Below are 26,048 nucleotides of genomic sequence, written 5' to 3'. Positions count from 1 at the left end.
CAGGTCCTAGGTTCAGGTCTTGGAGCTAAGCCCCATCCCTCCAAAAAGCTGCCCCTCTCTCCAGAAGGGGAAAGTAAAATACTCTGGCAGTTGGCCATACAGGGTGGAGCCTTTTTACATTAAGGGGACAGAAGGACCTCCGAAGAGAAGGAAGAGAGTTTGAAGTTAAACGTGAGTGTTGAAGTTACTCGGCTGGCAGGGATAAGACAGCAATCAATTCGGATAGAGCCCAGGGCCACAGCAAGGTCAGCAGGAGAGCAGTGTCAGCCCGTGTGTGGGTGAGCACCAGATGGTCTCAGATCAGCATTTCTCTCCTCAGGCAGGTGCTCCCCCTCTGACTAGGGGGAGGGGCACAGCTAGGTGCAGGTGAGGACAGAAAGGGCTGAAGGTGGCAAGGCTCATCCCCGCGCTGTTCTTAGCTTTAGAGAGCAGCTCCTGCCTGTCACGTGGGACCACTGCCACACACCAGCCACCAATTTGTTGGTTTATTTTTTTGAGAGAGAGAGTGAGCAAGTGAGCATGGGGGAGGGGTAGAGGGCGAGAGACTCTTAAGCAGATCCCGTACTCAGCGTGGAGCCAGATACGGGGCTTGATCCCACAACCCTCAGACCATGATCCAAGCTGATCAAGAGTCAGACGCCTAACTGACTGAGCCGCCCAGGCGCCCCCACATCATTTTAATGCGAAAGGGCTCAAAAAATGTGAAGGGGCTCTTTCTTTCTTTCTTTTTTCTTTTTTTTTTTTTAAGATTTTATCCATTTATTTGTCAGAGAGAGAGAGTAAGAGCGCAAACAGGTGGAGTAGCATGCAGAGGGAGAAGCAGGAGAAGCACCCTTCGCCTCCTCCTTTTCCCGGAGATTTTTGAGCGACTCTGACCTACAGAGGGTTAAGCGAGCAGGGGTTTGTTTTGTTGTTGCTAAAGTTTTTCAAATATCATACTGCCTTTCTTTTTCTTCTTTCTTTTCTCTGCCTTTCTTTTTCGATGTCATCCAGGCGCCTGGGGAATCGAGGCCCGGAAGGAACCTGAGGCCCCGCATCAAACTCCCTTCGTCCCAACTGGCACAGGGACAGGTGGGCTACCACAGAATGCCCCTCCAGTTCTCCTTCCCGCCTCAGCCTGGAAGCAGTGGGGAAGACTGTAGCCGTAAGAAGCCCATCTTTTTTTTTTTTTTTAAAAGATTTTATTTACTTATTCGACAGAGATAGAGACAGCCAGCGAGAGAGGGAACACAAGCAGGGGGAGTGGGAGAGGAAGAAGCAGGCTCATAGCAGAAGAGCCTGATGTGGGGCTCGATCCCAGAATGCCGGGATCACGCCCTGAGCCGAAGGCAGACGCTTAACTGCTGTGCCACCCAGGCGCCCCTAAGAAGCCTATCTTGACCCTTAAGTAGAACTCCTTAACCTTTCAAGAGGATGTTGAGAACCGTGCTGATGGAGTGCTAAACTGGAAATCAGATTTTACTTTTTTTCTACTTAATTTTTTTTTCTATGTTGCTTGAGGGCAAAGGTCTGCACTTGTCTTGTTCACTGCTTTGTCCCCAGGGCCTGAAGAGAGCCCACACACGGTGGGCAACCAGTTAATCTGCTGTTGTTGCGGAATAACTGGTAGCAGATTCAGAACCAGATTGACCACCTTCCCAGGCTCCCTTTGGGCAAGTCACTTGTCCTTCTTAGGGCTCAGTTCCTCCCGCCTTTACCTCAGGGGGGAAAAATCAGCCCCACCTCTTCACAACATCCTCGGAAAATGATAAAGGACAGGAATGAGAGCTAGAAATAGTGCTTGAAAGTCTTAGATGAAAGATGTCCAGTGTCCAGCAGGTCTGCTCGCAAGTGATGGGAGAAGGCTTACTTTGATCTTAAGGAACTTTGGGTATCTAGCCCTTTAAGCAGAAGGCCCATAAGCTCCATGTGCCCCTCCATCTTTCCTTGCCGGAGGGAACTCCCAGCCCTCAAAAAGAATGGAAAATTCCAAGGCAGCTTCATTAGCAATAACCATTAGCTAAGTTATGACCGTTGGTAAAACCACTAGGCTAGGCAGCCTTCGATTTCTAGAAAAGAAGAAGGGACCGTCTGAGCCAGAATTCCTTACTTTGAACCTCTCCTTGAGATATGAAAGAGGAGAAATTTTTCACTTACGTGGGCAACCAATGAGAAAAGGACACTTATGATTAGAACACAGAGGGCGTGTGGAGGAGAACGAGGTCTGTCTGTCTCAGCTTTGCTCTAGAGACATACAGAGGAGGGCAGCTGCTGGCACAGAGTCAAAGCGGGCCGTGTCAGCGGGGGCCCCAGGTTGAGGTGGGATCTCTATGAACATTCTTCTGGAATTCGGAGGCGTTGCAGGCACCCATACTTCTCTCTGAGCTCTTAGAATGTGAGCTCTCTGCAACTGCCGTGCCTGCCTAGCCCCTATCCTTATTAGGCAACTGGCAAAGAATAATCTGTAAGTGCTCACACCGCCTCAGCCTCAGCCTCAGACGCAACGCTCAGACGCCTGGGAGGTACCACCTCTTGTCAGGTCAGGATTAGTCATTCAGCCCGGGGCATTCTGGGTAAGGTATGTTCTCACTCCCAGTTTCTAGCATTGTGCCAGCTTAAAGGCTGATAGGATGCAAGAGCAAACCCTCCCATCGCTTCCTTCAGGGGCAAGAAATCGTATTACTTTCCATGATCACTGAATCATTTCAGTGTTTTTCTTCCTAAAGCCCTGTCACATCTGTTCTATAATTTGTAATGACCTGTGAAAGCACCGTCATGTTCTAGGTAGGACAGCTGGGACCCCCTTACCTTACAGATGAAGACACTGAGGTCCAACAAGATAAGACATGATTTGGTCTTTGGCAAGTCAGCATCCTTGGCTGGCTGGCGCTCTTTTTAGTGACACCTTACTCCTTCCCTCGAGTCTGGACCTCCTCGTTTTCTTTTTTTCTTTTTTTTTTTTTTTAAGATTTTATTTATTTATTTGACAGAGAGACAGCCAGTGAGAGAGGGAACACAGCAGGGGAGTGGGAGAGGAAGAAGCAGGCTCCCAGCGGAGGAGCCCGAGGTGGGACTCGATCCCGGAACGCCGGGATCACGCCCCGAGCCGAAGGCAGCCGCTTAACGACTGCGCCACCCAGGCGCCCCGAGGACCTCCTCGTTTTCTGACAAACATCTAAGAGGTCCTTCAAAAGGTAGCATCTCTGGAGGACAGAAAACACCCATTTCCACTTAGAGGAAATGCTGACTTTTCCTCCTGCTCGCTCTTGTTCAGAATCAACTACATTACATCATGGGCTGAAGCAGACCCTCTCCCGCTCCCACACCCACCTGAGAAGCAAACCAGCCCACACTTCCCGGTAACGCAGTCCGCAGCGAGGCTTGCTAGCAAGTTCTAAAATAGGGAGCTGCCAGAGACAAGAACCTCATGCCCTAAGCCACCAAACCATAAAGGATAGTCGGACACTCTGTTTCCTCCAATTTTGTCCAAGGAATCCCTCACTCTTGGAAACTTTCCCAGCGCTGAGGAAGAGATACATCCCCAGACTACGAGGAGAAAGGGTAGCTCCCGTGTAGGGGACAGAGTGGGGTCTTTTGAGGCTCTGAAAGGAAGCCACCCCCTGAATCTCCCCTGCCAAAGGCTCCTATTGAATCTGGCACGATGCATGGGAAATGAAGTATGAATGGAAACAGGAGAAAGGAAATGGGAGGGGCCAGGGGCTAGGGAATCGGGCTGGTTCAGCACTGCAGCCGGACCTGCCTGGAATAATAAGGGCTACACTCAACTCTGGCCTCCAGGCTGCAAGTGGGGGCGCTCAGTAGAGCGGGCTCTGGTGCCCTGCCCTGCCCTGGCGTGTGCCCTTGACCAGGCTGAGAGCCTCTGCTCGGGAGCGAGGGGGTAGCGCTCAGAGATGCTCTGGCTGGAGCGCCAGCATCACTGCCATGCAGGACGTGAGGGGCGAAGGAGGGAAGACTTCGAAGGGGGTGCGGGGGCAAGGCCAATCCCACCGTAGATGGCACCAAACTGAAATACGAAACCTGCCCCAGCACCCCTCCTCCCCCGGCCCCATAACCTGTTCCCTTCTCTCTGATCCGGAGGCTCCCTCTGGCAAGTGAGGCTCTGTTTTCCTCTCTATCTGCAGGAACAGGGAGGGGATGGCATGGGGGGTTGGAAGGGAGGGAAATAATATTAGCTGAGCGCATACAACGAGCCAGGTACCACAGTAGGCACTTGGTGTGGGAATGAGGGAGAAGCCACACGCGCGGGCGCGTGCGTTACATAGTGCCTGGCATGGCGGCCGACACGCGGCAGCTCTTACCATCGTTGCGTATGTTGCTTCACCGAGTCCTCACGGCAGCCCCGTAGGGAGGGCACCGCCATGTTATGGCAGGGAAATAGAGCTTCAGAGAGCCAGGATTTGTGCCCCAGTCTGAATCCAACCCACCCTGCCTCAAGGACAGGACAATCCTGTGACACAAAGGGAAAAAAAAGCTATGGCTTTGCTTCCGAAAGCCTGATGAGAACGCCCACATAAACCTTTCTGTCCCTTGGCCAAGAGCCAGGCCTAAAGGCTCTGAAACAGGGCAGGGAAACACCTCCTCAGTGGTGATTTGAGACACAGAGATCCTGCTCTAGCTTCCGTTTCTCCTGTCTCCAGCAGGGGCACTTCCTGGGCCATCACCCACCGTTTCCGAAAGCTTTACTTCTCCTGTCAGGCACTCCTAGGCTTCGGAGCGGGCCATGCCCTGTCAAGAAATCTAGCAAGCCCTTGAACATGGCGGGCTGCCTGGTGTGAGACAGCCCTGGCCGGCTCCTCTCTCTGAAGGTCTAAACCCTACACAGAGGCTTTTCTGCTCCCTCCTCATTACAGGCCCCTCATTTCCATGACCCGGATCCTAGCCCACTCTTGCCAGCTCTCGCCACTCAGGTCTGGCAGCCCATCCCCATCACGGTCCCCGACTCTTCCTTCCCTCCCCATGCCTGCCCTGCCCTGTTGTTGCTCTAATGCCCGCTGGCTTGCAGAAGCAGACCTGAACACACACCCTCCTTCAGTCTTCCAAGGCCCTTTGGAGGCCTGTGGGAAGAAGGCCAGAGGCAGAGTATGTTGGCTAAAGTTCAGGTGGTAGGCGTCACCCCTGCCATCATCTCCCCAAAGCCAGGCCCATGCCAGGAAGCCAAGTGAGGATGAGGGCACCAAAACCAGGCATCCGCACGGACCACAGGATGGCACAATGTGGCCTGTGGTCCTGGTCCAGGCCCTGGAACCTGATGCTGATTCTCAGCCAGCTCCTAGGACTTGGGTTCTAGATGATACTCCCTTCCTGAAGAGAGAACCTCACTTCCTGGTTAGGAGGCAGTACACGTGAGGCTGTCTCACTGACCCTTCTCCTCCCTGTCTGCCACGCTGAGCAAGTCTTCAATTCCACAGTAGAAATCTAGTGCTAGAATCAAAGCCATCTTTCTGGAGAAAAGGTGTCACCCTCCACCCCTGAGCCTCAGGGATCTAGAATTCTTCCTTCTTCTCCAGAGTCAGCTGGTACTTCTAAGTTAAGACTACATCTATGCACACCCTGGACCGTCCTCTACTCCTAGGTGCATCTCCCAAAGAAATGATCATGCAAGTTCAGCAGGGGGCACGCGTAAGGATGTTCACTGGAACATTACGGGCGGTGACAGCAACCTGAAATCCCCTGTCCAGGGATGGGCAGGCAGAGTATGTGTGCTAGATAACAGCGGTTATTATGCAACAGTTAGAAACACAGATGAGATGTATACACAACGATACCGGTGATGTTAGAAACAGCGTGGGGGCGGGGCAGAGTGCTTTAATAGCTTCTACACAAATTAAAAACACGATCTAAAGTGATGCTATGCATTTTAAGGGATGTATTTAAACAAAAAGATATATATGAGCCCATCAGAATGCTGCTAATGGGTGGAGAAGGGGATAGATGTGGGACATGGGGTAACAGGGTGCAAAGGGCCTTGCGTGGCCCAGTGATACAAAGGGCCATGAACCAGTGGTATGGTCAGCCCCCTTACTCTGCATCTGAGAGCCAAACAAATAAAAACAAAACATCCCATGATCCTGAAAACCTGCAGTCCTGGAGGGGCTGTCCTGTCTAAAATACGCTATGGCAATGATGACCATTATTGGCTCGGGCCTGATGCCTTTAGGGGGCAGGGGAAGGGAGGGCCCATCGAGAGCACAGACTATCTCTACACAATGATACCAGGAATTGACCCAAGGTTGGTAGCTTGTTCCTAATCATCTGGCTTGCTGAGATTCAGCTCACGTCAGAGACCCCAGGAACCACCAAGATGAAGCCAGGAAGCTTCCCAGCATGGGTCAGGATGCTAAAGCAGAATGGGCCTGAGAGGGCAGTGTGCCCCCTCTGGCTTTATCCTAAAATAGCATCAGTATATCAAGATGAAAAAGGGCAGTCCCTCAGGCTCAGAGTCACGGGGAATGTACCCTCTTCCGCACAATCTGAGTCATACTGGCTTGGGTCACCTCTGCGGCGGCCTGTGACCCCAGGGGTGTGCGGGAGTGTCCACAGCAAGCTAGAGCTTAAAAAAATGTGGAGGATGGAACCATAACACTGACCATTTCCTTCAGCTGATTACGGAGGACAAGAGCCGATTTCAGGCGGGAGGGACAGGGCCACTCAGAAGGTCTGCTGTCTAACGAAAGGGGTGCTGGCAGCCTCCCCCAGTCCCTCCCACCTGTTCGTGGGAAATGCTCAGGATATGGGTTTGCAAGGGTATCTGCTTCTCACACCCAAGTAGGGAGCAGCTCCTCAGAACTGGGACAGCACACAGACCTTGGGCAGTAACATGCAAATGTCCAGTACGTGTACTCTCTCGGACAATATACATTGCCTTTCTTGGGGTTGCTTTCTGTGGTCTTTCCACATTTTGGATGTGGTTCCAAGGGAACAAAGGGGCTTTTTAGCAGCTGGATTGGATCTTGTGTTATTTTTAGAAACAAATTTCAGCAGAGTCACGCCAGGCTGGTGGAGAGGGAGAGGAGGGTCAGTCTCCCTTGGCTACTGGAGCAGCATCTCGGAGCTCCGAGGCCTCAGGTGCGGGTGGAGTCCTCAAACGGGAGGGGGAAGCCCCTGGCCTGGGACTGAGAAGGCCACAGCTCGTCCACCAGGAGGGAGTGCTGCGGGCAGCTGCCCTGCCACCAGAGCCCAGTAGCAGAGGTAGCGAAGTACTATTTCCCATGTGACCTGGACAGTAGGCAGGGTACCACACACTGGCCATTGCGCCTCCACGACAGTCCCATCACTACCCCCCTCCACCCCATGGCAGTCTCCCCTGTACAGAGCATAAGAACCCCCCTCTCCCCCCAGCCCTCCTCTCAACCCACCCATTTCCAGCAAGTCTCAGGCAGACGAGCATGGACTCCAGGCTGAGAAGAGGGCGGGCACCAGGAAAGGGGGCTGGGGGCACTCCCTGATCACATGTCACCCCATCAGCCCAGTTTCGCCCTTCCTTGTTGACAGACTGTACCAACAGCAGCCACCACGTCAGCCCTGGGCTTTAGAAAGTGGACTGGCCGTTCTCCCCTGCACTTGCAGCCTACCTCAGAATAGTGATTCTCGAGCTCAGGCAAGCATCAGGGTACCCGGGAGGGCTGAGTATCACCTAGGGCTGGGCCCCACTGCTGCCCCAGACCTTCGGATTGGAGGCGGCGGGGAGTGAGGCCAGGCCTGGGAATATGCATTTCGAACACGCCCCCTCGCAAGGGTGCTGCCACTGCCGGTCTAGGGCCCACACCTTGAGGACACCGCAGAGGTGACGAAGCATGTCTTCAAACAAGGTCGCAAGCACCTCCCACAAAACCAGGTGAATGCACTTTGTAGGCCTCGAAGAGGGGCCCAGTTCGGACAGCGTTCTGGGACCTAGGCTGATCTTGGAGGCACGGGAGGGGCTTGTCACAAAGCTCCTGCTTTTCCTTCTCCCAGGGTGCCCATCTCTGCTTCCATTCATCTCAGGGCACCCCCTTTTACCTGGAGAGACCTGCCATTCTCCCCAGGAAAGCCCCTCTCCTGTGAGTCCTGGAGCAAACCAGACACGAGAGGACCTCCCGAAACTTGCAACAGGAGCCAAGGTTTATTCGGAAAGTTGAAACAGGCTACCCCGTGAGCTTCAGAGAACACCCAGGCCTCTCCTGGGTTCAGGTGGAGCTAAGCACCCTCTGTGCCCCTGGCTCCTACAGCCCACAGCAGGAGATGCGAGACGGAGGGGGCCGCACGCAGGTCATGGGAAACGTGCAAACCCAAGACGCCCACCACTTGCTTTGGGCTCCCCCAGGTTTCCGGCTGCTGGCCCATCTGGACCCCAGGCTGCCCTCCCCGCCACCCCCGCCCCCGCAGCCCCTCAGGGGCGCCTGCCCGCTGCTCTGAGGCCCAGGGGCCGGTGCGGCTGGGGGAGAAGCAGCTGTTTTCCTGTCGGGGTGACAGGCTGCTATAAACACCCGCTCCAGGTTGCTATGGCAAAGCGAGTGTGCAGCCTGGCTACAGGGAAGCTATTTATGTGCCTGTAATGGCAGAGTGGTCTGTTTTTTATTATTTTACTTTTAAAGCTTTCCTTTCCCAACCCCCTAATACAGCTTAAGAAAAAAAAAAAAAAAGAACCACCACAACTTTCTCAGGAACAGAAAGAGTATAGCTGGAAGACAGAGCTTAGGACTCGGTCCAGGAAAGGGAAAGCTGAAGTGAAGAATGGGGTTTGTTCCTTCCCAGCAGGGAATGTGCGCCTTCTTGCTCATACAGGCCTGTGCCTCAGCTCCTCACGGAGAAAGGCCAAACTCCGTGTCCTCTCACCTCTGCACCACTTATAGTATTAACAGGAGACAAAGCCACTTTGTCTTCTACCTTCCTGTCAAAGGCAGGCTCCAGCCAGCAGCATTCCTCACACCCCCCTCCTGCCCCCTGCCATCAGCCCCCATTGGCTGCCAATGTCATCAGGGAGCGGACACGGAGGATTCCACCAGGAGTCATGGAGAGAGAGCCCCAAGCATCCCCCTGGCTGGAGGTCTGCCAGGATGGATCTCTAGAGGGACACGTGTTTCTCCACGTGCACGGAGAACTTTCATCCATGTCTCACCCTTCGGGGAGCTCTGGGGTGAAGGGGTATCCTGCACGAAGATGGAAGGTTTTAGTCAGGGTGGCAAGGGCCCCTGGCTGGTACCAAGGAGCTGGCACTCGAGGCCCAGATACTGAAGGATGATCAGAAGTAAGGCTGTTTCCTCCTTGGACACACATGTCTTCAAGGCCCCAGGCACATGGGAAAGGAGGCAGGGAGTGATCAGAGATTAGCCGCTGGTCAGGGGCTCTGTGGCCTTCTGTCTTCTCCATTCGTCCAACCCAAAATAAAGTAACAAACAAGTAATGGGCTGTGGGTCATAGGCAGCCCAAGAAGGGCAAGAGAGGGGAAGGAACTAGCCCATGTGGTAATCACACACACACACACACACGCACACGCACACGCACACGCACACGCACACGCACACGCACACGCACTCCAAGCCAAAAATGTGTACCAACTTTGACAAACATGCTACAGGCTGACAATCACTAAATGACATTTAAGTAAGAGAGAGTCACCTTCCAGAAACAGCTGGCAGGAACACGAAAGATGCTACAGGATTTTATCATCCCTCTTTCTCCACTTTATTCCAGTTCCTTTTGGATTCGGTATATCCTTAGGAGGAGAAAACAAAAAACAAAAACAAAAAACAAACCCTACTGATGATGGGCATGTGAGATAAAATAAAGTTAGGGCAGTATTAAGAAGAGCAAATCCCACAAACTATTCCAGTTCTTTCCATCTCAGATTATAACTGAATGTTTCCAGATGCCACCGTAACTCTGAGAGGGTAATAAGGAAAACAAGCCCAGGAGAGCAGAGAGGGCAGGAAAAGGGGGAAGCTGCTGCTTTTCCATCAGGAAAGCACCCTTGGCTGCCCCAGGAGAGGTCAAAGTCCTAACTGCCAGCCCTGGTTAGCTGACAAAGTCTTGCTGGGAAAATCAGAACTTGGGACAGAAATCAGTCTTGGCAGCACCTTGGGGTCAAAAGAGCAGAGCAATCATGGTTTCTAAGCCTGTCAAACCAACTGCCATCAACGTTCCATTGTCCCTGTAGGGTTAAGAAGGGAGGAGGGAGGAGGTGAGGAAAGGGTCCCTTACGGGGCACTGCCCCGGACAGTTGAGAGGAGGCTGATGGATATGCTGGTGTCCCAAACACCAGTGTTTCTATTCTTAAGTCTCAGGGTATTCACTCAAGCTGAGTGGCCATTACTTAGGGATACATAAGAAGACAAAGAGAAGCAGACATGCCCCAGAAACCCCAAGGTAGAGGAAGCTTCCAAAAATCATGGGCCTAGAAAGAACATCTATTCAAAAAAGCCCAGATCCATGGTGATGGACGCAGAGCCCATCGTTGACAGAGAGGGCAGGCAAAGAGGTGACTCGGCCTCAGCTGGTCATTGTCGATGGAAGAGGAGAGAAAGCGGAGAGTACTGTGTCTTCTTCTTCCAAGTGAGCAGAAAGGTGGTCTCACCTCTCCATCCCAGCCCCTGTGCCAGTTCCTGACCTCGCGTGGACTTAAGGAACAAACCACGCTCCCCTGCTCCAGTGGGCTCCCATTTCCAAGGGAAGGAGAAGCATGGAGGTCCCAGAAGGGGACCCAATCTCCAGAGAGAATTGGTTACCTGTAAGTCCCAAGAACCACTCCCTCACCACTTGTCCCATCTCCCCCTCCTCCCTCTTGGGGTCCTGGTAGACTGGATAGATTGGCACCTCTCTCTTTTTCTCCAGGACACAGTCCCAGGGATCTTTGGGTGCAGACAGAGGCAGACCAGCCATCATTGCAGAAATCACCCACTCTCTAGGGGAGAGGCAAAGGTAAACATAAAGAATTGAAGTTCTCCCAACACCCATTCGATTCTCAACTCCCACGCACAGCATTTTAAACACCACTGCAGTACCTCCAAGGAAAAGCCTGGGAGAACGATGGTGATGGTGGTAGCAGGGACGCCTGTAGGAAGTGGCAAAAAAGGATTCTTTCTGGATTATTTCTGAAGCACTGTGCTGCCAGAAATCATAGGAAAAATACCTAGCACCAAACTCTTTCGATCTCCTCGTTTTTCTCCCTATACCTCAGTTCCAAGCTTCTCACTTTATTTTTTTTATATGTATGTATATCGCTTTCCCCATCTCTCCCTCTCTCCCAGTCTACCAGTCTCCCTCCTTCCTTCCCTCCCTCCCTCTCTATCTCCCCCACCCAGCTCCCCCGACCCCATCTATCTCAATCTCAAAATCTCTCATTCTCTTTCCCACATCTGATTGGATGGAATTCCATTCTCCTTATGTGGTAGTTTCTGGAACCGATCAACCCTGCCCAGGGCACACTGGCGCAAGGAGAGGAAGGGGTATGGGCATGCTGAGAAGCAGGTGGGCACTGTGGGGCTATCACAGTGAGCACCGATGCAGTGCCAGTCCGTGCCCCTGGGGTCATGGGCGATGGACCAAGGGCACACAGGATGAACTCTGTGAGTCTACCCACACCTTCCCACAGCCTTCTGGAGCTTCTGGCTAAGCCACATACGTGCATCTAAGTGTGCTAGAGGTACAGGCAAATAAATGGCTAACACCAAGGCCCCAGCAGTGGGAGCCCTAACGAGATGGGGGAAGAGAAAGGATATGAGACTATCGCGTGGATTAAAAACTAAAATCAGGATAGAGTATACTTGGCCAAGTTCTCAATCTGGCATAAATAAAGAGGCGTCCTGGTGGAGGAAGGGGCTGGAAGCCTAGACAGACTGAAAGGCACTTGGGGCTACAGTCTGACTCTGGCTCCGCTCGAAGCGCCCACAGAGGCGGAAAAGTCAAACACTGAACACGATAAGCTGGTCCTACCTAACCACGAGCTGCAAGATAGCTCCACTCTCCCACTTCATTTTCACTCGGAGCCTGTAACACATGGGAGGGGAGTAGACATATGGAGGCAGGATCCAGCTCCCTGGCGACAGGGCTGCCTTCTGCCCGCCGCTGGGTGAGGATTCGAGGATTCACCGAGGGACTGCGACCCAGCAGAGCCAGGCCTCTGCAACCGTCTTACGGTATCTGCCTAACACTTGCTTCTGCAAAAGTCTGCAGGAGCATGCTTTCCCCCCTTGTCTCCAGGCTCACGCACTCTGGCCAGCTGTTCCAAGTCAGTAAGCTCTCCATCACCGGAGAACAATCCTTTTTGGTGGGGGGGGGGGGGGCGGTCAGTGCTCTCCCTTCAGGGTCTCAGCCGCTGAACCCTCCCTCTGCAAGCAGCCAAGTCCAAGGAGAAGCTGAGGACACACAGCCGCTCTCCCTGCCCCTCCCCCCCCCCTTGAGGCAGCGTAAGAAAGAGGACTCCTCCGTGGGGGAAGTCCCAGGGCAGCGAGGCCTGGAAACTTTGCCGTCTAAGGCTGTGGAATTCTCCTGCTGGGCTCCTGCCGTTAATCACTGTGGCTCCCTGGATTCCCGATTTGGGCTTTAAAAGGTAGCACCAGAGCGAGGAGGACAAACACGTTGAGGAGAAGAAAAAGAAAAAAAACAGTTGGTGGAAGCAAAGAGATAACCGCCCCCCCAACACCAGTCTTCTGAGTAACTGAGTAAGTGTGGTGGGGGAGGGGGTGAAAGAAAAAAGCAGAAGAAAAAGAAGTGTGGACCACACTCCAGAATACTCTTCAGGGTTCCCAGCTAAGGTTGCCTGTATTCATGCCCCAGACCCTACTGAACACATCACTCCCACTGCTGACCTGCTTGTGGAAAAATCGTCTAGGAGTTGGTTTGTTTGAAACTTTCTCCTCTTAGCAGATCTGAAAGATCAGAGGCTCTTGTCCCCCTTTGGAAAAAGGAGCCAGAGAGCTCACAGCTGTGAGTGCGAGGCTTTGGGACATTAACTTCCAAGATGGTAGAAAAGGTCTCTTAGGCCAGGTTGCCATGGTTTCCAAGGGAACAAACAGAGGTTTGGCTCCAAAGAGGGGCAGGAGGGTGAACTGTCTTTTCTTCCTATGGGAATAAATTCAAGAGCCAAGACAAGAGGGGGATATGGTAAAATGCTGAGGTTACAGAAGGTTCTAGTGGAAAGAAAGTCTTGACAGCTCCCATTCTTCCCAGGGTGGCTGGAGTGGAAGGCCCCATTAATAGGATGATAAGGTAGTTCTCCGGGGCTGAGATAAACCTAGGAAGTAAATAGGAACAACCTCTCTCTCTAAAATGCCCAGCCAACCTAACCTAGCAGGCAGGGAGCACAGAGCAGAAGTTGGGCTGCTTTGGGAAAGGCAAGGACCTCCAAAGACTCTGAGTTTTGCTTGCAAGGAGGGCAGGGAGATGACGCTCCCCAGAAGTGATGTGGAGAGGTGCCGATCCCCAGAATTGAAGCCCACCCCACTGCCCACCCTTAATGCCCCCACCTTCCCAGGCCCCCTTGTCAGGACTCTTTCACTGTCTTTCCGAAGGAGCCAGATGGGGCAGAACACTGTCAGGTGCCAAAAATGCCACCATGCCCTCCTAGCAGGAGCTGCCTGGGCAACAGGGCCACCTGGCCAAGGAATTCCCTTCCAGACTCACAGGCAGCAATCCGCATTGTAGGAGAAGCCCCCTGGCTGCCCCTTCCAGAGCTGGTGCCAGCTTGGCTCACACTGGGGAGACGGCAAGGAGACAGAGCTGCTCGGGACTCTGCCACAGCCGGGAGCAGCCATGATGGCAGCTCTGCAGATGAAGTACCATGTATGCTCTGCCACCTTCTCCAAGCAGCGCGGGCCCGGGGGTTGACTGACCACACGCTAGGAGGCAGGCCAGACCTAACCCCAATTTCATCCCTGGCCACTGCACTAGCCAGAAAGTTCCTGGCCTTCCCGGGAGCACTCTCTGCTTTTCCCACCCTCTGTATCAGACATCTCACAGAATTCCAGAATCACAGCCATGAAGGGAACTTTAAGGAAAATACAACACAACCCCCCCGGTGTTACAGTGAAGCACCGATGAGCCCACCACGGTGCTGGGCATTGGGACAAAAAGGCTAAGCAACCTCCATGGAAAAGCGGAATATAGGCAGAGGCTGATGAGGCAAAGAAATCTGTGACCGGGTGTCACATGAAGGTGGATCTCTCCTTTACCCGTTCCCCTGTGTGTGTGCCCAGCACCCCCAGACTCTGCCCTGCAGGCCGGCTCGCAGCCACCCAGCGGCTGCCGGGGAGAGCTCGCTCACGGCCTGGACTCGCCTGATGGGCTCAGGCCCCCACCGTGAGCAAAGCGGAGCTTTCTTAGGGCTTTCCAGCCGTGCAGAGTGTGCCCTGAGCGTGGTTACCAGGAAGGAGGTGGCTGGGAGTGAAACGGCCTAAGTGTCCCCGGACAGGTCATGCGCCCACGGGCTGTAAGGGGCATCTGAAGGGGGCATCCTTCGAACATCTTTTTAAAGGTGCCTTAGGCCAGTAGCTGCAAGTAGCTGTTGACTTAGCTGTCAACCTGGCGTGTGGCCATGGGTCGCTAGGCCCTAAGAAATATCTCAGGAAGAAACCCGGAAGTGAATCCAGTTTTGACCAGGGGATGCCCCGGAAGGGCTGAGGTGCCCAGCAGCCACCGCCAGGGCCAGACTCCTGCGGGCTCTCCCATACCAGCTCTTCCACAGGCAGCACTGGGCTTGCCTTTCCCTCCACGCACCCTCCTCCAAATCCATTCTTCCTGGGCCTTAGACTCCTCAGCTGAAAACCAAGGGTAAGGAGAATAGCCTACCTCAGACAAAAGCAGAGAGGATTGTCATTTCTTTTGTGTACAAAGGCCCATGGCGTTTGCATTGAGAGGCTACTGAACGATGGAAGCCAAGCCAGGAGGCTGCCTCTCGGTCAGAGGCTCCCAGTGCCACCGGCTACCTTGTTCCTATGCTTCCCAAGGCTGGGTCTGGGTCCTAGGGCTCTATGTACCAGGAAGTCATCGGTACTCCCCATTCATGGACTTCTCCAGAATTTTCAACGTTTGCAGCTCCATCTGGGGTATGGTCTGCCTGAGGTTCCTTGTGAAGTGGTGTCAGCAAGACTGAGCAGAAAGGCAGAAAAGTTCATGACAGTCAAAGAAGCTTGTGGTAAGAACTCACATCCGGGTGATGCCTCGCCATTTCAAAGCACTCTGACGTGTGCTCTTTGGGGACGGGCCTTTTAAGGTAGACAGGACTGATAATATTACTCTTTCTACCCATTTGATAACCCATGGTCCTGAAGGTGACATGACTCCGTGAAGACCACACCACCACAGAAAGAGGCGGGAAGAAGCTGAGGCATACCACATGCCACATGGTCCTTTACAAGGGGAGAAACAGGAATAAGAGAACAAGAGAGCAGCCTATAGTCCCCAGTCAGGTAATGTGAGGCCCCACCCCGGACCCTGGAGCAGGGGGATTCCTGTCCTGGTGAGATCAGAGGATTAAAATAGGTTCTTCTACTTCCACCCAGAGGTATCTGTGAGACATGCTGAGGGTATGTGTGATGTCAGTGTGTGTCATCCTCTTAGCCTGTGGATACCCTAAGGGTACAGACTGTGGTCCAGACAGAGACAGCACGGCTGCCCGTGCAGCAAAGGGGTAGAAAAGGGGGACACACAGAGAAAGAACAGAAAGGGGCAGGTAAGAGTCAGGGAAAGGAAGGAAGGGGCCCCTTCCTGAAGGGAACTCCCAGACCTAGAAGTCTTCATAAAGACAGGACACGCCTGTGCCAAGAAGGCCCAGAGTTCTAGCACAGCGCATACAGAACTCCTGGAGGGCATCAAGCCAAGCAGGACGCCAGAGGTGACACACTGATGAGGGGAAGAAATACACAAAAAACCCTCAGCAATAAGCACAGAAAACAAAAGCTGCTCTGTCGTCTCCAGACGCTCTGCCTACAGTACTGAGAACAGAGCACCCCCGAGGGCAACGGCAGCCTCTGTCCGCAGGAAGGCACGCGAAGGCAAGGTAGCCCCAGACAATCCCTGCTCTCCTTTCCCACCAGCAGCCCAGGTTCAGGTGATGTCACTCACAACACTTGCTGAGAAGAGAGACCTCTGGGAAGGCAAAACCCCAGAAGAGGCTCCAGAACAGTTTACACAAGCACACTGGGCTGCACCCCTCCCCACCGCCTGTCTCCTGCTTCCAGGAAAGGGGCTTCTCTCCATATTACAGCAAACTGCAATATCCCTGAGGAGGTTTGATTCAAGACAGATGGACAGATACACAAAATGTGGTCTATCCAGACAATGAACTATTATTCAGCCTTAAAAAGGAAGGAAATTCTGGCACTGGCTACAACATGGATGAACCTTGAGGATATTATGTTCAGTGAAAGAAGCCTGGGGCGCCTGGGTGGCTCAGTTGGTTAAGTGTCTGCCTTCGGCTCAGGTCATTATCCCAGGGTCCCGGGATCGAGCCCTGCATTGGGCTCCCTGCTCAGTGGAGTGTCTGCTTCTCCCTCTGCCCCTTTCCCCCGCTTGTGTTCTTTCTCTCTCTCACGTTCTCTCTCTCAAATAAATAAATAAATAAAATCTTTTAAAGAAGGGAAAAAGAAGCCAGACCCGAAAGGACAAATATCGTAGGATCCCACTTAGATGAAGCACCTACTCCAGGCCCAAATTCAGAGGCAGGAAGTAGAGTACAGGTTGCCAGGGGCTGGGGGAAGAAGGGGGTGTGCTTTTTTTTTTTTTTTTTTTTAAGAGACAGAGGGAGAGAATGTGGGTGGGGAGGGGGAGATGCGGAGAATCTTAAGCAGGCTCCACACCCAGCGTAAAGCCTGATCTCTTGACCCTGAGATCACGACCTAAGCCACCCAGGCGCCCTGGGGTGTTATTGTTTAGCGGGTACCTGCCCATTTGGGATGATGACAAAGTTCCGGGAATGGATGGTGGTGATGGTTGCACAACTGTGTGAATGTAATTAAGGCCACTGATGTAGACTAAAAAAGGTTTGATCTTATGTTCTCTTTCTTTGCCACAATACAATTAAAAAAAAGAAGATAAGAAAGCAAATGGAACAGCGCTGGGACAGACAGGTGAAAAGGGGCAGAAGAGAAGAGCAGAACAAGTTCAAGACTGAGGAGCCGGGTTGCGGCCGCCACCAGGAGCTCAGCCCCAGCTTGGTAATGGAGGCGGAGGCCCAGTGGCACAGAGGTCAGTTATCCCAGACAGCGGCCTCTGACACGTCCAGGGCCGGGAGCCCATGGAGGGCCTGGCGCAACATCAAACAACACAACAGGTGACCTGGCAAGGCTGCGTGGCAAGGCCAAGGGGAGGCGAAAGAGACTGGGCTCTCTGAACACCACGCTCTGTGCGTATGTGTGTGGGGGGGGCAGCAGAGGTGGTGGTGGAAGGGCATTGAGGGCGATGGACCAGTTCTCTTTTCAAGCAGAAGGGAAAAAGTTGGCTTTCACCTACTCACTCTCCCAAAGTTACCCCCTCGCTGGCTCAGAGCACACAGGCACCGGCGTCGAGCAGCAGAGCCAAGGCCTTCCTGACTCACAGTGGAAACACAGGGTCTCCAGTCTTTCCGAGGACCTTGTATACGATCTCATTTGATTCTCCCCACAGACTTGGGAAGTGGACAATACTGCCCCCATTTTACAGAGAAGAAAACTGGCTAAGTACTTTGTCTAGGGCCACATCGTAAAGCAGAGCTAGAATCCAAACCAGCGTTTGGCAAAGGCTAGACTTCTACAATATTGCCTGGAAGGTGCGTTCCAGATCCGAGGGCTTGTTTTCTCATTTTCTCTTATGGTATAATGTAGGGATCTAGAGCACAGGCTCTGTCAGCACACAGACCCAAACCCCACATCCACTGTCATTACCTGTTTGACTTTGAGGAAGTTAGTTAATGTCTCTGTTCATCAGCTTTGGCTGTGATAAACTGGGGACAATAATGGTAACCTCATTTAAAATGTTTTGCAGGATTTTGAGGTAATTAAACAATCCCCATAAAGGCACAGAGGGCTGGCCCATAGTAAGCACTCAAATAATTATGGTGGTAATTATGGAACGTTATCCATCAGCCCATTTCACCTGCTGGGTGTGGACCCCTAGGAGCCTGGCACCGGTCCGAAGGTGAGTGTGGAAATAGCGCAGTATTTGCTTGGCTTCTACATAAAGGAACCTTATGGTTGGAAGGGACTTAAAGTCATTTAGACTAATCTCTTGTCCGGTGTTAGAAACCGTTCTCCTCTTGTTGTTCCCTATGAGCCTACACATTAGCTCCTACTCTCCCTTACATTAAACTGGGACCTAATTTGTGATCTCCAGCACCCTAGTGATTGATACGCATTCTCTGAGTCTTACAACCCCTTTTGTGATGGCTTCTATTATCGCCTCTCAACAGTTGAAGAAACTGAGACCCAAAGTCCTATCGTTAACTAGCGGTCAAGCTGGGCCTGATTCCAAAACTCATATTCTCAGCTATTACATGATGCTTCTGCATTAGAGAAGAGAGGAAAAATCTGCTACATGGTAGAGGGGAAAGTAGCTATGGTCGAATTCCAAATCTACCATTTAGTGAGCATCTAGCATTTAATGAGCATTATTTGGCATCAAGTACTCTATGGCTTATTTTTACAGATAAGAAGGCTGGATGGCTCAGTCGGTTAAGCAACCGACTCTTGATTTCTGCTCAGGTTACAATCTGAGTCCTGAGACAGAACCTCGCATGGAGCCGCATGGAGCCCCACATCGGCTCACGCTCAGCGGGGAGTCTGCATGTGATTCTCTCCCTCCGCCCCTCCCCCCTGTGTGCGCATGTGCGCGCTCACTCTTTTTTTCCTCTCTCTCTCTCCAAAATAAATAAATAAATCTTAAAAAAAAAAAAAAAGACTGCAGGGGATTTTTATGTTCAATGCCACAAAGTTCATAAGTAGGGAAGGCAAGTTCCATATTCATGTTGACACTTTTCCTTTTACCATGCTGTTTCTCAGGACCTTAGTTTGCTCATCTTTAGATGGAATCAATACTCACTTCCCTTTCATTCATTCTTTAATAAATGAGTTTCTATGAGTTCCAGACCTTGTTTTGAGCACAAAGATGCAAAGACAACAGAAACTACGATTTTTATGCTTTCTTTCTGCCTGGCACTCTTACACATATCACATGAAATTATGAATGTTAACAAATCAGAATGACTCCATGACAGCTATTCAGGAGGGTAATAGTTACTATTTTTTTTCTAAATCACAACCTTAAACCTTTTTTAAATGGTCACATTTTCTATTGTCTTCATTCACGTTTCCTTTTCTTTCTTCCCATTTTCTTCCCCAGTTTGAAGTTACATTATTCCTAGTTTTTTAATGTTAGCCTAGAAATCTTAACATGTGTATTTAACTTAAAAACTCCATATAATCAGTATCTTTAACCTCTTCCCAAACAACACAAGGACTTTAGAACACTTGAACCCTTGAACTCCCAATTACTCACCTTCCAATTTATATGCTATTGTTACCGGGGATTTTAACTGTAGTTTTATTTAATCCCTGTAAGTTAGACGTTGCGGTCTCTATTTCCTTTGACATCAGTATTCATTTAGCACCATGTTTACAATTTCCTTTGCTCGTCATTCCTTCTTGAATTTTAGACTTCTTTTAAGGTCATTTTTCTTCTTGAACCTATTTCCTTTAGAAGTCACTATTGGTAGAAACTTGTTTTTGTTTGTCTGCAAAGGCCTTTATTTGCCCTCATTCTTGGAAGATTGTCACTGATGCTAGAATTCTGTGTTAGCAGTTATCTTCTCAGCACTTTGAAGATATTATTCCACTGTCTTCTGGCTCTTCTTGTTGAGGTTGAGAAATCAGTTGTCAGTTTAAATGTCATTCCCAGGAAAGCAATTTACCTTCTGGGTTTACTCTAAAATAATTAACCCTTGGTGTTCTGTAGTTTCATTTTGACGTGTCTAGGGGTGAATTTTATTTACCCCTCTTGGGATTCATTAGGTATCATAAATATAATGATTGTATTTCATCAATTCTTGACCACAGTTTCTTCAAATATTGAAGGGCATCAATATTGCCCTCCTGAAACATTAATTAAAGGTACACTGGGATCTTTTTACTCTATTCTAGGGGTGGGCAGACTATATAACACATGGTCCAAATCTGCTGCCTGTTTTTGTAAAGGAAGTTTGATTAGCATCTAGCCATACCCCTTCATTTACATATTGACCACAGGCTGCTTCCACTCTACGACAGCAGAGCTGAGTAGTTAAGACAAAGACCATATGGGCCACAAAGCCTAAAATATTTACTCTCTGGCCCTTTAAAGAAAAAGTTTGTCAACCCCTGCTCTGTGTTCCTGCCTGTACCCTCTTCCACATTTTCCATCTTTTCCATCGTCTATATAATTTCTTCAGAAATATCTTCCAATTCATTAATTTTATCTTCAGCTGTAATATATTATTTTTTAAGCTATTCATTGAAATTTAAATTTCCTTTATGGTAATTGTAGAAGTGTTTTCATTTCTAGAAGTTCCCTTTGATAGCTGCCTGTTCAGTTGAGTTTCCTGTCCATTATTCTTCCAATACACTCTTATTTCTTATAATATTTTTTAAAAGATTTATTTATTTATTTGGGGGGGGAGGGAGAGAGGGAGAGAGAGAATCTTAAGCAGATATCAGTGCAGAGCCTGACGTGGGGCTCGATCTCAGGACCCTGAGATCAAGACCTGAGCTGAAATCAAGAGTCACATGCTCAAATGACTGAGTCACCCAGGCACCCCTCTTATGACATATTAAAATACATATTTTAAATTATTTTAATTTTTAAAAAGATTTTATTTTTAAGTAATCTCTACACCCAATGTGGGGCTCAAACTCACAACCCTGAGATGAAGAGTCACATGCTCCACCAACTGAGTCAGCCAGGTGCCCCTATTTTTTTATACCTAATAATCCCAATATCTGCAATTTCTGCAGGTCTGATCTATTTGTGTTATTTCTGTTGCTCAACTTCATTGGTAATCAGGGAACTACAAATCAAGACCACTAAGAGATGCTATTTACACCACTCAGTTGGCAAAAATTAAAAAGTCTGATGATACCAAGTACTTGGGAGGGCATGGAAAACAGCATCTCTTACACTTCACTGGTGGGGACAAAACTATGACAAATATATTGGGAAACAACCTGTTATTATCTTATAAGGTTGAATATTCATATACTAAGACCTAGCAATTCCCTTTTGAGATCTATACTCAGGACAGACTTGCACACATGAGACATGAATAGGAATGTTTGTGGCGGTTCTGTTCATAAGTGTGAAAAAGGGTGATACCTTCACCCATAGAATACTATACAGCAGTGAAAATGAACGAACTACAGCCACATTCAACAGGGTAAGTCTTAGTATCATAATACTGAATGAAAATAAAAAAGCCCTAGAAGATTGTATACAGTATATATTTTTAATACAGAATATAAAGCAAAACTAAGTAATATATTTGCTTAGGCATACTTATCAAGAGACTGATAAACACAAAACTCAGGATAGTGGTTGGAATGGGTGATGAGGTGGGGGCATGGGATAGAAAGGGCACATAGGTGGATGCAAGTTATGGTAGTGATCTTATTTTTGGCTTGGGTGGTGGGTTCGGGTGTCCTCATTAAGTTATTAAAATACTAAATAACCTACATAAATAAGTAGTGAAGAGAGATATGCATAAACCAGTGAAGAAAATGTATCATGAATATTCATTCAATTTCGTGCACCTGAGAAATAAAGCTAGAGATGAGAGAAAAAGAAAAATAGGTTTCCACCATTTCTGCCTGCAACATTTTTTAATCTGCACGATCAAAGAGAGCCATGGATCTACCAAAACTTAGCAAGACTGTTTTAGATGAGAACTTCTATGGTCAATGTCACGGTCTAAAATTGTCCTTGAACAAGGTAATCAGTATTACTGCATTCGACCATATGAGCCTAGTAAGAAAGGCTCAATCAATTTAGAAATTCTGATTCTGGGGGTGGGGGTGGGGGTGCGGGTGGGGGTGAGGGGGCAGAGATGAGAGTAAAGGGCACAGGGGCTGAGATTCCTCTAGGGGCTGAGAGCCAGAAGTGGGGAGCGCCACTTCTGGGAGGCAGAAGGCGGTGGTGACCTGGTCTGCTCCGGGTGGGGAGACGTGGAAGAGAAGCATCATTTCAGGAGGGAGGGAGACTCAGGGAATTAGCAACTGGGGGCCCAGGCCCAAGAGCCGGTCTCCTCCTGGATCAAAAGTGAAACAGTTTGGGGAGAGCGCCAACCCCTCGCCGCTGAGACTTCCTGGGTCCCACAGCCGGTGCCAACCCCACCCGGCCAGGGAGCTCTGGGCGCAGGGCTCGGGAGGGGGACAAGCCGCCGAGCCTCCTCCCGCGCCCAGTCCTGTCCGGCCTCCAGCGCGGCGGCCTCGGCCCGGTGGGCAGGCAGGCGGAGAGCCCCACACCCGCGAGCCCGGGGTCGCGGCCGCAGGGCCGGTGCGCCCACCCTCGCCCTCCGCTGGGGGCCGGCCGGTTCCGACGAGCCGGCCAGCTCCGCTCCAGCGCGGCCCGGCCTGGGGAGCAGCTGGGGTCACTAACGCCTCAGCTCTTTCCAGGTCTGGCTCCGCGCCAAAGCCCCCCAAGAAGGCGGCGGCTCCACCCTGGCCAGCTAGCGATGGCTCACGGAGGGGGCTGTGACTCACTGGGGCCCGCCTCCCTCCCCCAGGACCCTCATCCTCCCCGTGCCACACCCCGGGGAGGAATCTCCACCCTTCAGCCTCCGGACGCCGCGGGGAAGCCGGCCAGTTCTCACCCCGCCCTTCCCTTCACCTGGCCTCCCTAACACCCCAAGAGCAACGAAACGCCCTGTGGTTTCAGTGGCTCAGCCGAGGACGACGGCTCAGCAGGGTTTCTTCCGGAGAGCCCCGTCCCTCGCTGAGCTGCCCGCCCTGAGCTGCCAGTGGCCGCTGGCAGCAGGGCCCAGCTCCACACTTTGCCCTGCAGGGCAGGCTCCCTAAATGTTAATGATCAATGCTTGCACGCTGTCCGGGGGAAGGGATGAAAACTGGGGTGATTCTGGGACGTCAGCGTGAAAGGCACTGTTTACATCCCGCTGTAAGGGAAGGACAGCGTAAATCCCAGAGGCTCTAACAGGCTATACTACAGTACATACAGGGTGAATGTCTCAGTTCTCCCTCGGGGGTGCTGGGCTGAGGGGAGGTAAACTGGAGGGCACCCCACTGCGCCTGTGGGGAACTTGAGCCCCAGAGTAAAGCCTGGCCTGGTCAGGGTCCAAGTGGGAACCACGGACTTTCCGTGGCCTCAGTTCTGCTGTAAAATCGAGGGGCTGGAGTTATGGCTCCTTCCGGCACTGACATAACGGGATTCTAGGACTTCTGGTCTTAATGGATCCCCGGCTCAGCTCGGCATCCTCAGGAACACCTCTGAGCTCTAACGACGGACTTTCACACACAGAGAGCGCTTTTAACTTCTCAAACACTTCTCTGTAGAGTCCATACTCTTCCCCTGGTTATCATATCGATTCTTTGTGATTAGGAACAAATAACAAATGAGGAAACTGAGCTCAGGGGTTAAGGGGCTTGCTCAAGGTCACAGTGTTAGCAAGAGGCATGGTCAAGAGTGGAATTCAATTAAGGGGCTCTTTTTAATGCCTGGAGAGTCCCAGATTCTTCACCTACTTTGAGCGACTCAGTCACACTTGCTGGGACTTGCCCTCCCATCTACAGCCATAGAGAGAATCCACCGCACCCAAAGATGAGGGATCAAATTTTATATAAGCTGGGAAAGTGGCCTTCCAAAGCTCAGGGGATTCCCCATCCAAGAATCTTCATAAATCATAACCCACATATTTTAGGCACTCTACGGTGTACAAAGCACTTCCATATCCATTACCCCATGTGATTCTTGTAATAACCCTGCAAGGTATTCAGGACTCTATTATCTGATATCTTAAGTAGAATGAAAAGGCTACCATTTAGCAGTTAAGTGACATGTGCAACGATAGCACCCTGTCTTCTTCCTGTGTTGCTGTAGAAGGTTCTGGAAGAACCAATACGATCATAAGATTCCTCTACATTCATAATGGAAACCCAAAGCATCTCTCTCCATTTTTCTTGTCTATCTCCCTAAGATGGCCTAGGAAGGAGGGAAACCTCCCTGTACGCCAGGGGACAGATCATGGGCACAGCGTGGTAGCAGCCTTCCCCAGAGTCACACAGTGAGGTGGCACCAGCTCGTGGATGAACCCAAGACCTCCTATCTCAGCCCTGGAGCCTGTACTGAGCACGTGCCAACATTCTTTGGATAAGACTGTGCCTGTCATGGAGGCCACCAGGATTCTGTCACTCTTGAATTTATAACAGTGGTTGGTGCGACCTTCAAGAGGCTGGCAACTCAGCTGTCATTCCAAAGAGGTGTCGAGTCACCTACCGCAAGCATCACTCTGCCCTGTCATATAGGCTAGATGCTGTCTTTGCCCCCAGCCCTGCATTCGCTCATTATTTTACGGCTGGTGACAACCTCCTGTTCTTCCTCTGCCCTCCCTGCTCTATTCTTGGATGATTTTTAAAAAAAAAGTTTCTTTTCTTTAAAAATATAGCCACAGATAAAAATCTCTCACACATGCACATTTAAGAGAAGGAAGGCAAGAAAGCCTCATGGTTCTTTCCAGCCAGAGGCCAAGTGTGTAAGCACACACCCACCAGGCAGGGCCAGCCTCTCTGCCGTTAGTGAGTAATTCCACTCACAGGTTTATAGGGGGCTTGATTTAGGGTGTTGCATATCTTCTTCCAGAACTCCTGGCCCTTAGCTGAGCCTGTGTAAAAGCCACTTTGCATTTGTAACTCTTACTTCAAACACAAGTTGGCCTGCACATCCACGTAGGAACCAGACACACAGGGAGGGACGGAGCTTCTCAAAGGCAGTTCAGTTCAAGAGTTGCAAGCTTTCTCCCCTCTCTGATCTCTTCATCCCAGGTTCAGACCTCTGTGCCCCACCCAGACTGGCTCCAGACTGTCCACTTTCAAGGAAGAGGCTGCGGGCATCCGTATCTTTAATTCTCTTCTAAAATCACACCAACCTTTTGCTTCCGGTTGCCTGCTATTATTAGATTCCCTGGACCCTATTTGAGACTGAGTTGCGGCCAATTCCTCATAACGTAGGAAAATGCTCACAATACAGATAGGATTGGGTAGGAAAAAATTAGAACCCAAACCACAATATTTAGGGGCGGCTGGCTAGCTCAGTTGGTGGCGCTATGTGACTCTTGATCTTGGGGTTGGGGGTTCAAGCCCCCACACTGGGTGTAGAGATTACTTAAAATAAAATCTTGAGGGGCGCCTGGGTGGCGCAGTCGTTAAGCGTCTGCCTTTGGCTCAGGGCGTGATCCCGGCGTTCTGGGATCGAGCCCCACATCAGGCTCCTCCACTAGGAGCCTGCTTCTTCCTCTCCCACTCCCCCTGCTTGTGTTCCCTCTCTCGCTGGCTGTCTATCAAATAAATAAATAAAATCTTTAAAAAAAATAAAATAATATCTTGAAAAGAAATAAAATCTTTACAAAAACCCACCAATAGTCAATTTACAAAAACCCACCAATAGTCAATGTGTTTCCAATTTAAAAAATGTATATACTCACCTATAGATATAAAAGAATACTAGAGAATACACCAAAATGTTAACAGTTATCTCTGGACTTACGGACATCTTATTTTTTCTTTTATGCTTTTCTGAATTTCCCAAACTTTCTAGAATGATCTTGTATGGAAGCAGTACAGAGCTCAGACTCTGGAATTTGAGAGGCGTGGTTTGAATTCCACATTCTCCACTTAATAGCTGCGGGACCTTGGATAAAATATTTTATCTCTCTGAGCCTCGGTTTCTTCTCTGGAAAAAAGGAGAATAGGAACGACACCTTCCTCACAGAGCTGTCCTGAGGAGGAAAAGGAGGTCATGCAATTTCAACATTTGGTATGGGTGCCTAACATATAGTAAGCCCTAAGTAAAATATTAGAGATTTTTATGCATTCCTTTTAGGCTGGGCGGGGTGTGTGTGTGTGTGT

At 50.6% G+C, this 26,048-nt stretch overlaps 1 protein-coding gene across 7 annotated transcripts in view; it reads right to left on the bottom strand.

Annotated features, from left to right (window-relative positions):
- The window catches only part of ATP2B4 (ATPase plasma membrane Ca2+ transporting 4), a 101,067-nt gene that overhangs the window by 52,497 nt on the left and 22,522 nt on the right, over positions 1-26,048 (bottom strand). The window contains exon 2 of one of the 7 annotated variants that reach the window (XM_044377752.3): positions 9,598-9,694. The exons of the other annotated variants lie outside the window; for them this stretch is intronic. The gene's annotated coding sequence lies outside the window, so the exon portion shown is untranslated. The remainder of the gene's footprint in view (positions 1-9,597; positions 9,695-26,048) is intronic. 7 annotated transcript variants of the gene reach the window in all.

The sequence above is a fragment of the Ursus arctos genome, unplaced genomic scaffold, assembly GCF_023065955.2.
Source record: "Ursus arctos isolate Adak ecotype North America unplaced genomic scaffold, UrsArc2.0 scaffold_2, whole genome shotgun sequence".
In the NCBI taxonomy this organism is placed as follows: Eukaryota; Metazoa; Chordata; class Mammalia; order Carnivora; family Ursidae; genus Ursus; species Ursus arctos.
The sequence above is the reverse complement of the archived record's forward strand: the minus strand, read 5'-3'. Positions and strand labels throughout refer to the sequence as shown.